Source organism: Vigna unguiculata, chromosome 5 (assembly GCF_004118075.2).
Source record: "Vigna unguiculata cultivar IT97K-499-35 chromosome 5, ASM411807v1, whole genome shotgun sequence".
Taxonomy (NCBI): Eukaryota; Viridiplantae; Streptophyta; class Magnoliopsida; order Fabales; family Fabaceae; genus Vigna; species Vigna unguiculata.
In genome coordinates, this window is record NC_040283.1 from 16,045,906 (window position 1) to 16,058,188 (window position 12,283).

Genomic DNA, 12,283 nt, shown 5'->3' on the forward strand with positions numbered 1-12,283 from the left:
TCTTTTTGTGAATGAGTTCAAACTTTATTTCAATTTTGCTCTCTCAAACGTCACAATTTCATGTTAAGGAAATTTTGTGCAATATGCCTCTACATTTGAACTTTTAATGCAATAAGTTTCACAATAAATCAAATTTAACTTTTATAAAAGCAAAATTGGAACGAGGGGAGTGGATAAATAAGAATTAAAAAGGTACTAAAAAGTATAAATTCCAATACAATTGAAGTATCATTCAAATACCTAGGTATGACTATAGGAGATACCCAACAAAGCTATCTTTTTGGCATCTAGTTGTTCTGGAAATTAAAAACAAGTTGTCTAGATGGAAATGAAGGTTTTTATCATTTGCCAAATGAATATGTCTAATAAAATCATTGATCACCGCCTTGCCTTTTTATTATTTTTCATTTTATAAAGACCAATAGGCATTTGCAATATCGTAAAGAACCTTCAAACAAATTTTCTTTGGGGTTGGGAAAATGAAGGCATAAAAATTGCTTGGATAAAGTGGGAAACCTTATGTGGAGATATAGAACTATTTAACAAACCTTTATTAGCAAAATGGAAGTGGAGATTAGGTATGGAAGAAAAAGGCTTGTGGAAGGATATCTTAGATTCAAAATATGGTTCTGGGAGAGATTTAAATGAAAAAACTAGAAAACACTAAACATCTAAATGGGGTAAGGACTTATGTGAGGTTTGTGGTTATGGTGATGATGGGAGATGGTTTGATATATAAATATATAAATATACTTTGCAATTAAAAAAAACAGACCATTCATCAATTATTTCCTAAGATTCAAATCATCGAACATTTGATTCAAAAAAAATTTTCTTCCAGAATTTAATTATCAAGATATAATTTTCTATCACAGTGACTTTAGTCTTTTGAATTAGCTAAACATGCTCACACATCTTTTCTTAGTAGCAATGATAGAATCTCTCAACCTTTCCAATTGATTCATGGTGACATATAGGAATTATCTACTGTACCAAATATTTTCAGGGCTCGTTGGTTTCCAACTCTTATTGATGATTATACTAGGGTTACTTGGCTTTATTTGCTTAATCAAAAGTCTTATGTAAGCACTATAATTCCCATATTTCGCTCAATGATTAAAAATTAGCTTATTGTTAATATTAAACCGTTTATGTCTAACCCTAAATCCTAAATCCTAAACTCTCAACCCAAAACCTTAAGGCAATGGGTTTATGGGTCTTCTTATATAGTGCTCTACTTTCTCATTTCTGGTAAATGTGAAACTTAGATTCACACTTGGATTCCTAACAAACAATGCTAAGGACTATTTCAACCAAACATTGTCCTCTTATTTCCAATCTGATGGGATCATTCATGATTCCTCATGTGTTACCCCTAAACAAAATGGAGTGACAAAGAGAGAAATGGGCATCTTTTTAACACAACATGAGCACTTATCTTTTAAGGGAAAGTTCTAAAAAGTTACTAGGAGAAGCTATTCCCACTTACTCATATATCATAAATACACTTTCCTCACGTACCCTTGAAAATAAGAGTCCAGTTGAATTACTAAATAGTTGTTTTCCCTCGCTTCAAGACCTCTAATGGTCAAAACTGAGATAAACTTGATCCCAGGCTGTTAAGCATCTTTCTTGGTTATTCAACAACTAAAAAAGGTTATAGGTGTTATAATCTTGCCACTAAAATATGGTATATCTTTGTAGATTTCACTTTCTTTGAAACTAAGCCTTTTTTTTTCTCAAAAACCATAGAACAATTTTCGGAAGATCTTCATGACCAATCTAAGCCCTTTATTACATATGTACCTGAGCCACCAATTGAAATATTTTCAGACTGATCCAGGAATTTGATTTAAAAGAGTTTGGAAGACTTAAGTATTTCATAGGGATTAAAGTAAAATATTCTAACTAGGGAATCTTTATATTCCAACAAGAACTATTGGGTGCAGACCCACATAAACTCCAATGGATCCTAATCTCAAGCTACACAAAACTGAAGAGGAACCAACCATAAGCAAAAAGATGTACCAGAGATTGGTTGGAAAATTAATATATCTAACACACTACAAATCAGGCATTGCTTATTCTGTAAATGTAATAAGCTAGTTCATGCATGAACTGAAGGAATCTCATCTTCAACTTGGTTACAAGATTCTGCATTATTTGAAGGGCAATCTCGAAAAGGGAATTTTGTTCGAAAAGAATGAAAGACTTAATCTTAAAGCATACATGTCGTAGACTATGTTGTTTCTCTTGTTGATAGAAGATCAACAACTGATGTCATACTTTCTTGGGTGGAAACCTAGTGACAGATGAGTAAAAGATGTAACGTGGTGGCTATATCATTAGCTGAATCAAAATTTTGGTCAATCGCTCAAGGAATATGTGAGTTATTATAGATAAAAATTATCTTAAATGACTTGAAGATTAATTTGGAGAGTCTCATGAAGCTCTATTGTAACAATAAGTCTACAATAAACATTGCACATAATCCCATCGAGTAGACACTTCATCAAATAAAAATTAGGAGGTCTAGTATGCATGTCACACATTCTGTCCAAGTGATAGATAACTCATGTGCTAACGAAAAACCTGAATAAATCAATTTTCTACAATCTCATAAACAATATAGGAATGACATATCTATTCCTCGGCTTGAGGGGACAGTGATGTCAGAATATGCTTAAATATTATATGTTAATTGTACAATAAATATAGAGATTATTTGAAATCCCTATAATTAATGGATTTAGGTTAGGATTTGGTAGATTTTCTCCTGATTTAAAATCTTTATTTCAGGATATATATTTTATTAATTAGTATATTTCTTCCTTGTTAAATACCTATGTTTTATTCCTCAAATAATCAACTAAATTATTTCAGAATTATTATTCTTTTCCTACCTCATTTTGTAGCATTTGCAATTACAAATTTTTCAATTTTACTAACTTATCATTTTCTTTCTATTGGTTGTGTTTTTCTTTTGCTCTGATTACATGATATGCGTGACATGTAATGGTGCAAATAGTAATGGAGGTGAGAATAGGAGTAGTTATTTCTAGAAGAGTAAATTTATATTAGTATATGAATATGTATTTTGCATATTATAGGTCTCTTGGACGTAGTTATAAACTATCTTTTATTTTGAAAATTGTTATATTAAGGAGAAGTGTATATGCACTACGTATAGGTATATCAAGATTGTTTATGTGTTTTGTATGGTTGCTTATACCACTAATGGAGTGGAATGACACAATTAGTAGTATTATAATATTATATGCCTAATACGTTGCTATGTATGTAATAATTTATGATAACCTTGTTTTTAGTATGCATATATAATCAGGGATGTTAGGATATTAAGTTATATTAAGATGTTAATAAAAACCAAAATTACTGCTTCTGTTAATTTTTTACCTGTTCTTTACAAAACCAACCTTATGACTTGTTTTTAACAGAATCACAGATTTTGTGGTGGAATCAATCTGTGTGGTCCGAACTGATCAGTTTTCTTTAAAGAAGAAAAAAAGTGTACTTGGTACTCCAAATAGGGGAAAAGGAACTTTGGGTTTTCAAAAAGAAAAATAAAATGACGTCATTTGTTTAGAATCCTATGTTGAAAATGTATTTTTTAATCTATCTAAGTTGGAAATATATTATTAATAACTAACATTTAAGTAGTAACAATACAATATGTTTAGAAGTTTATTTCACTTTCTTCTTGCTATAATTGATCTATCTAGTTATTAGTTGTTTTAGTGGAGTCAATTGAAAATAGGAAAATCGTTTATGCACACCTAAAATGATGATTTGCATTTAAAAGGGAAAAAATATATATAAATTTATACAATATGTGAAAGAGAAAAAAATAATAAAAAGAACCCAAAAATATATAATAGTAGTATATATATACTTGTTAATTATTTAAATTTGAAAGTGTCGGTAAACAAGCAATTAATTTATGTATAAATGATTTTTTGTTTACCCAAACGATTTTTTGAGCTTTTCTCAATGTTTAACTAAAAAGAGAAGTGATGACCACAATGAAGAAGTGAAGAAGGGAAGGAGGCATATATAGACAAGCAAAGAGTGAGGAAAGGGTTAAGAAAATGTCCTTTATAGAGTAAGAATAGATAAGTAATAATTTGTTTGAATAGTCACTTAAAAATAAATGTTATGTATTAGACAAAATGGGTTGTCACATCCATTTGGGCTTACTCATTAAGAATTAATTATTTGGTGGAGAAACTTGATCTAATGAGCTTACTAATCAACTTAAAAAAATGAACTTTATCTGATTTAATATAGATTAGTAGGTTAAATAGGTTGAGTTACCTAATTTAAAAAATAAATCACGGTCTTTTTTTAATATATATATTTTTTAATATAAAAATGGAACACAAATTTTAAATTACTAGAATAACACCATGATAAAAAAGTCAATATAATATTAATATGTATTTCGGTACACCTAATAAGTCTCACATCGTTTAAGAATTAAGGTCAAACGCAGTTTAAATACTCCTACCTCCTTCCTTCATCCTCCGAGGCGCCTTTTAAAAACAAAATTGTGATAGAGTTACACGCTGCTCCAAAGTGGACAATACCTCGAGAATGCGATGATTGTTCCTATCAATGACTGCCAGACAAATTTGGATCGCAATCGAAAAATATGCATATCAAACACAAATATCATATTTTACGCGTTTGATTGAATTAATCTCTACATGATAAGAGTGAGTTTTTGAGACATGAATTGATAAAGAAACATGGAATATTGCGTTGAAGGATAGGATTAGATTCTGAATAATCCTATACTTGATTGTGTGGTAGCCTTATAATTACATTCGTTTGATTTATTGAGAAAAGTCAAAAAAGTTGCACATAAAAACTTATATATAAATCTCATGCAGCTAGCCTCCAATACAAATAATAGTAAGAACTATGAACCTTACGAAAATTTCAGTTTTAGGTTTTACATATTAACAACGCAAAACATAGAAAAAAGAAAGAAAGAAAGACACTTAATAAGGATGGTTGGTTGGTAATAACGTTTTGGTGTGTTCCCTTATATAGTAAAACACCAAATATTTTATACTCTTAAATACCAATAATAAAATAATTTTATAGAAGTGGGTTTTGCAAGCTCTAAAAATGAATATTCGGAAAAGGTGAGGTTAATGAAGAAGATTGGCATTTATGATCCTAACCTACTTATTTGGTTAAACGAGGTGCAATAGTTTTGGAATGGAAAGTGTAACTACTATTACACTCTCAACTGTTATTTACTCGTTTTCATAATTGCCTAATTACTTTAGATGCATTGTGAAGTTAATTTTGTGGTAGAATGCGTGAGTTGCGGTGGTTAATACATATCAAGTGAAGTTAGTCCATTGAAAGAGTCGTTTTCGGTATTGTCTTCTAACATCAAAATATATTTTAATATTTTAAAATATATTATAACTTTTTTTAACATATAAAAAAGAATTATAAAAAATATAAATAAGGTGATTTCACGTTACATAAATGAATGATGCAAATTTCATTTTATAAATTAATTTTATAAGGTTGAATTAGATTTGAAGTTAATTTTATTCTAACCATTAAATCTTATCTTAATAAGATTTATTGTTATTAAATTTACAATATCATATGCTATTAAATTGTTTTTGGATCACTTATTAATATCTGATATGATATGTTCGAGAGATGTGTTAAAATTTTGTTTATAAATTATTTGAAACATTTCATAATAATATTTATTATTTGTTAGATCTATTATTATAATATCTGCAATCGAAAAATTTATTATTTGTTGAAATTATCGTGTGTTTACATTATGATACCAAAAAATTGTTTGCATGGGTTAAAGAAAGTGGCACTTTCTGTGTGGGTTGATGAGTGTTTCTTTTATGTTTCTGTTCTGTCGGGCCAAAAAGCTTATTAAAGGCAATAATTTTCATTTGTTGGGAGGTTGACATTTGCTACGTTCAAGGGCCCTTTTATATCATTGCTTTGGGTGTGCCCACACCCTAACCTTCCTCTATTATTTACTTACCATTGTTTCTTAGGTTTTCTTGTGATCACTTCCTCTTTCATCTCCTCAATTGGGTGATGCATTTCATCACTCCCCTTCTATTACTTTACACATAATACACTACTTCTATGTCATTGAATTTCCTTTTGCCAAATCTTATAACCAATCTTTATTGTAAACATTATATTAAACAATATAAGTTTTTTAAGTCTATCTATTACAATTCAAATTTTATAAGACTTTTATGTTGAAAAAAAAATATATAATAAAATTTTAAAAATAATGCAATAAATTATAATAACTCTATAATTGAATATAAGGGTCGCATTCTATTTAGATAAGTCTAAAATTATATGTTTAAGATGAAGAGGCAACAACTCAAGATAGTTTGATATATATAACTTTAATATATTAAATATATATAAATATAAAATAATTGAAAATAAAAGATTGATTTAGTGGTAAAGTTGGAAGAAGATATGAGAGAGGTATCGTTAATCATTAAATATGACAATTGAAATATGACAAATTAATTAATCATATTCATGGAAATTAATACAACAAAAAGCATTATTAAAAATAATAGACTACATATATTGATTTTTCAGAACGTAAGAAAACAAATTCATAACAACTTTGACAAATTTCATAATCAAACAAAAAGAGGATGAAATAACAAGTTGCCTCTCTGAATAACCCAAATTCTGAAACACGAATAATATTTGTATCATTAGTCGTCATTTAACTCTTTTAAAACCATGTATACTCCACACATTTTCATTTCATGAAATTGTGATTTCCTTTTCAGATCAGCAAAAGGATCTTATTGTTTCTTTTGCTTTATAAAGCTATGACCCATAATTACTGGTCTATATATACCAAGTGAAAAAAAAAGAAGAAGAAAAAAAGTAATTACTGGTCAAACTCGAAAAGAAAAAGAAAAGAAATGTATACGAAGACTTAGATGTACATAAAGTAAAAGTGTAACCACAGACAAATGGGGACCCATGTAAGGAGAAAAAAGTTTAGTAAGAGTGAGGAGCATGCATAGCATACAGATGAGTAGCCATGAGTAGTTTCCCATGTGCTATCCATCCACATCACAAACCCTTCTCTTTTTCTTTTTCTGGTTTCATCAGAATCTCTGTGTTTTCTTTCACCCTTTTTGCTACAGATTCATCATTCACTTGTTTGATGCATGTTTCAAGCAAGCACACTACGCTACACTGGTGGTTTCTGATGGCTCACTTTTGGTTTGCAACAAAACTGAGAACCTTCTTGTACCCTAAAAGTAAAAGGAAAAAAAGAAATTCATCTCACTGTCAAAGGGTCAAGAAAACCTTGCCGCCAGACACCAATATGCATACACATGAAATTGGTGACATATTAGATTATTTCATCTCTATTTTACATTACTTTTAATTTAATTTGTGTGACATATATAAATCTTATTTTAATTAGTCTTTGAGAGTATAAATTCTTGTGTTGCTTTAATATTCATTGATTTTCCAGACACATTTTACGTTAGTTTTCTTTTATTTGTGTTATTTACTTTTACTGTTATGAGTAAGCATTGCACTGTTGAAAATAGGATTTGGAAACATTCCTTCTGTCATAAGCATCAACTCTTGATGTTTGGCTCCTTATAAAGACACTAAGCTTAGCCATAAAGCCATCACATCACAGTAACATGGACGCATGCACCTCCTATTACCCATTGTTATCAAACAACATTGTTGCTAAGTTCAACAACAATTGCTGTGTGATTCATGCTTAACATGTTCCTTCTACTAAATACTAGCAATCTTCCTTCTCTTAGGTGTGTAGCCTTCATATGATATTGTTACTCTATTGAAACATACTTCAAATTTCAATCCTTTAAAGGCGGACACCATTGTTAGCTTATATAGTATGTTTAAAATGTTTTCATAAGACGAGCTTTTAAGGTGAGAATTATCCTGTTTAATTTAAATTGGTTTTATCTCTAGTTAAAGTAAGATCTATGACACACCTATATTAGGTCAAAACATGTATATTGTGTGGGTGAGACTAGATATTTTTCGGTCTAATAGCGGTTTAATAGTAGATGATACGATAGGTTCAACATACTTCACTAGAATAGGCTCAGACTATATTAAAAAACGTTTTAAGTCTAACTTATCCTTACAAAAGTCAACTTGTAAAAGGTGATGATTGGTGTCACTTACATACTATATTGTCAACAACTCTTATACGATCTTATCACTACAAGAAAATTTTTCATTAACAACCAATTTTAGTGACAAAAAATTGTTAATCACTATAGTGACCAATTTAGATACCAATTAACAAAATAAAAAATTTATTGCTTACTAAAATAGTCACTAATATGAATAAAAAATTATAATTAGTCTCTAAATTGATTTCTAAAATTAGCTACCAATGTTTTGGTTACTAAAGAAATTAATCACTAAAAATTAGGTTTATCTTATCAAAGGAATTAGTTTCTAAATAGTCTCTAATTAATTAATGACCAATTATGATTTTTTATTCATAGTAGTGATTATTTTGGTAACCAATAACTTTTATTTTGTAAATTGGTATTTAAATTAGTTATTATAATGACCAATAATTTTTTATCACTAAAATTAATCATTAATAAGAGTGGTATCATGAAAGACTATGGTGCCAAACAGGATCTAAAAAGTACCAAGCAATGAAATTAAAGCCTACCTAACCAATTAATCCATAATGAGCATCCAAAACTACTCATTATTCTTAAACAACAATTAAATCAAGATTAAAAACGACTTGAAACATCCGAAGACTCACACAAACAAAAGCTCATAAAGAATATATTTCCCTCTGAGAGCCCAAGATCAAGATGTTGGGACTAAAAACTGTCAACAATTCAAAGAATTCCAAACACATCATCTTATATAGTTCATCAAGAACACCTTTCACCCACTACTATTTTATTTGAGTGCGAACATGAAACAAGAAACAAAAATGTCAAATAGAGTTCATATATCCCCATTTTGAAGTAGCTAGGTTTTGAGCTTAATGCTCTCAGAAAATAGAAACTCAATCTGTGCTTTAACCTTTCTTTCAGTTTTTGAATTTATTAGCATATAGTTTGTTTAGTTTTTTTTTCTTATATGTTTGATAAAAAAAGTAAACTAAAAATTAATGTGTAATCATAAATTATAAATTATTGTGCATGATAAATTTTGTAGACACTATCGCAGAGAATTTATATTTGAAATATGTGTGAAAATTTATGCAAAATCAAAATGTAAGAATGTTAAGGAATAACGTCCCTCAAAGGTGGAGCATAAGAGTGGCAGATTTTGATCATAATTTTGTAAGGTCAAAATAATATATTCAAAATTTATAAAATAAATTATAAAATTATAAAATTCTTAGCAAATAATACTTAATTTTTCCTTGTGAGGGACCTCTATTACTCTCAGTTTGCAAATACAATCTTGATATTGGATCAACACATTTTATAAAGTTATACAACCAAAATTTATAGTATTACAACTATAAGAAAATGTCTTATTAACAATCAATTTTAGTAACTAAAAGTTGTTAGTCACTATAAAGACCAATTTAGATACAAATTAACAAAATAAAAAATTAGTGATTACTAAAATAGTCACTATTATGAATAACAAAATTATAACTGGTCATTGAATTGGTCACTAACTAATAGGAGTGGGCAAAAAATCTATTTTTCTTGATCCAATCCACTTTTGCTCCAATCCACTCCATTTAAAATCCATTTTATTAAAAATCCAATCTATTTAAAATCCATTTTAATGGATCTAGATTTCAATTTAATCTACATTTTATATATTTTATAGATTGGATATCCATTCTATAAATCAAGATTTTCAAATATGGATAATCCAAAGAATCTAATCAAAATTTTCAATTTAATTTTTTAGTTAGGTTAAACTAAAGGTTGAGATGGACTAGGCTAAATTCAGACTCAAATAGGGTTTGCTCGACGATCTATACGGACCGGGCAAGCCCGACAACCCTGAAGGGTCGGACGGGCTCGACGACCAGAACAGGCTGGGCAGGCCTAAAGATATGAACGGGCTTGGCGGGCCCGACTAACCAGACGAGTAGATCAGGCCCAACGATCCAAAAAAGTTGAGTGAGCCCGATGACCTGAATGGGCCAGGCGGGCCCGATGACACGAACTAGCCAGATGGACTCGAAGACCCAAACAGCCTAGGCGGGTCCGATGACCCGAACGGGTCAGGCGGGCCCGAAGAACCGAATAGGCCAGGTGGGCCCGATGATTCGAACGGGCCAGACAGACCCGATGAACTGAACAGTCCAAGCAGGCCCAAAGACCTGAACGAGCCAAATGGGCTCGGTGACTCGAAGGGGCCAGGCAGGCCCGATGAATCAAATGGGCCAGGCGGGCCCGATGACTCGAACAGGCCAAATAGGCACGATGACCCAAACGGGTCTGACGGGCCCGATGACTTGAATGGGCCAAGTGGGCTCGAAGACACGAACGAGACAGGCGGGCCCAAAGACTCAGATAGGCTGGGATGAGTTGGCCCGACAACTCGGATGGGTCGTGCTCGACAACTCAGATGGGTCGTGCTCGAGAACTCGGATGAGTCGTGTTCGATGATCTGTACGGACTATGCAGGCCCGACAACCCTGATGGACCGAGCGAGCTCGACGACTCTAATAGATCGAGCGCGCCCGACAACCTGGACAGGTTGAGTCGACTCGACGACTTGGACGAACCGTGCCAATCGACCCGTATGGATCGGGCAGACCCGATGCTACAACGGGCCAGACGAGCCCAAAGACTTGGATGGGCTGGTCGGGTCGGCCTGACGATTCAGACGGGTCGATACGGACTAAGCAGGCTCGAGACCTTGATGGGCCCAACGAGCTTGACTGTAACATCATGTCAGGATATTACAGATTTTAATAATAAAATAAAGAAAATACTAATTACTCTTCATTGAATAAAACATCATTTCCCAAAAATGTGAGAAATTTAAATCTTTTATTATATCCAATATAATCCAACAACCATAATTATAAACCATATTATAATATCCAAAGTTTGAGTAATAAAGGATTACAATTTATTTCCAAAAACATAAAATATATGAAGCTCCCCAGGCTATCCCCGCTCTGTAGCTAAGCCTCACCAAAACCACCTGCAACAACATCATCTGCTCACGTGTACCGCATACACGATCATCACCAACCACAAGCAGATAGGGTGAGCTTAACAGAATAAACATATAAAAATTATATATACATACACACACACACACACACACACACACACACACACACATATATATATATATATATATATATATATATATATATATATATATATATATCATACAATCACACCATAGGAATTCCCCCCTTTTGATTCCATATCGCATGGCCACAACCATGTTACTCGTGTTCTACATCTTCTAGTGAGTACTTCAAGGTGTCTTGCTGCCATACCTATTGGTCATAACCGATAGAACACGTGCGGGAAACCATGCTACGGATCACACACCGTAACGCCAGGTGGAGTTCCCAAATACGACATAGTCACAATGTCCCAAGACTACCAAACTCGTCAGTTAACTACTGAGGAGGACAATCTATCTAGACCCATCTGTACTGGCCACAACCAGCACACTCATATCGACAACACTCGCCAACTCGAGCTCAACTCAAGGGATACGTTCTGAGCTCAACTCAAGGAACACCAACAAGTTGACCTTTAAAGTATCCTAAAAGCCTTGTAGATCACGCATGCAGAACCAGCACCCAAAGGTTGTTGTAGCAAAATCGCCTAGCGGGGGACACGTGCCGCTAGGCGCTGCCGCTTCCATATCGCCCGGTGGGGGGATGCTTACTGCCAGGCGCGTAGCGCCTCAGAACCATCATTACTTGTAGACATCGCCTAGCGGACCCTTTCTCGACGCCAGGTGCACGCGTTCCAGGAGCCCACGATTACCCTCGTTATCACCTGGCAGTCCAGATCCTACCGTTGGGCGCTATACCAGTATCTCGAGTTGTACTGGTTTAGGTCTTTCATGATTGGCTTCAATCCTCCTTGCTTCTTCCAAGTTCATTACCTGGTTACCAATCCTTCTGGTTTCAATTTAGATTTCCGAACTTGCTTTTCTTATACCTTAATATCACAATTAACTCAATGCCAGATTCACTCTCTAGATCTTGCATACTTTTCCAAGTTAACTAAATAACAAC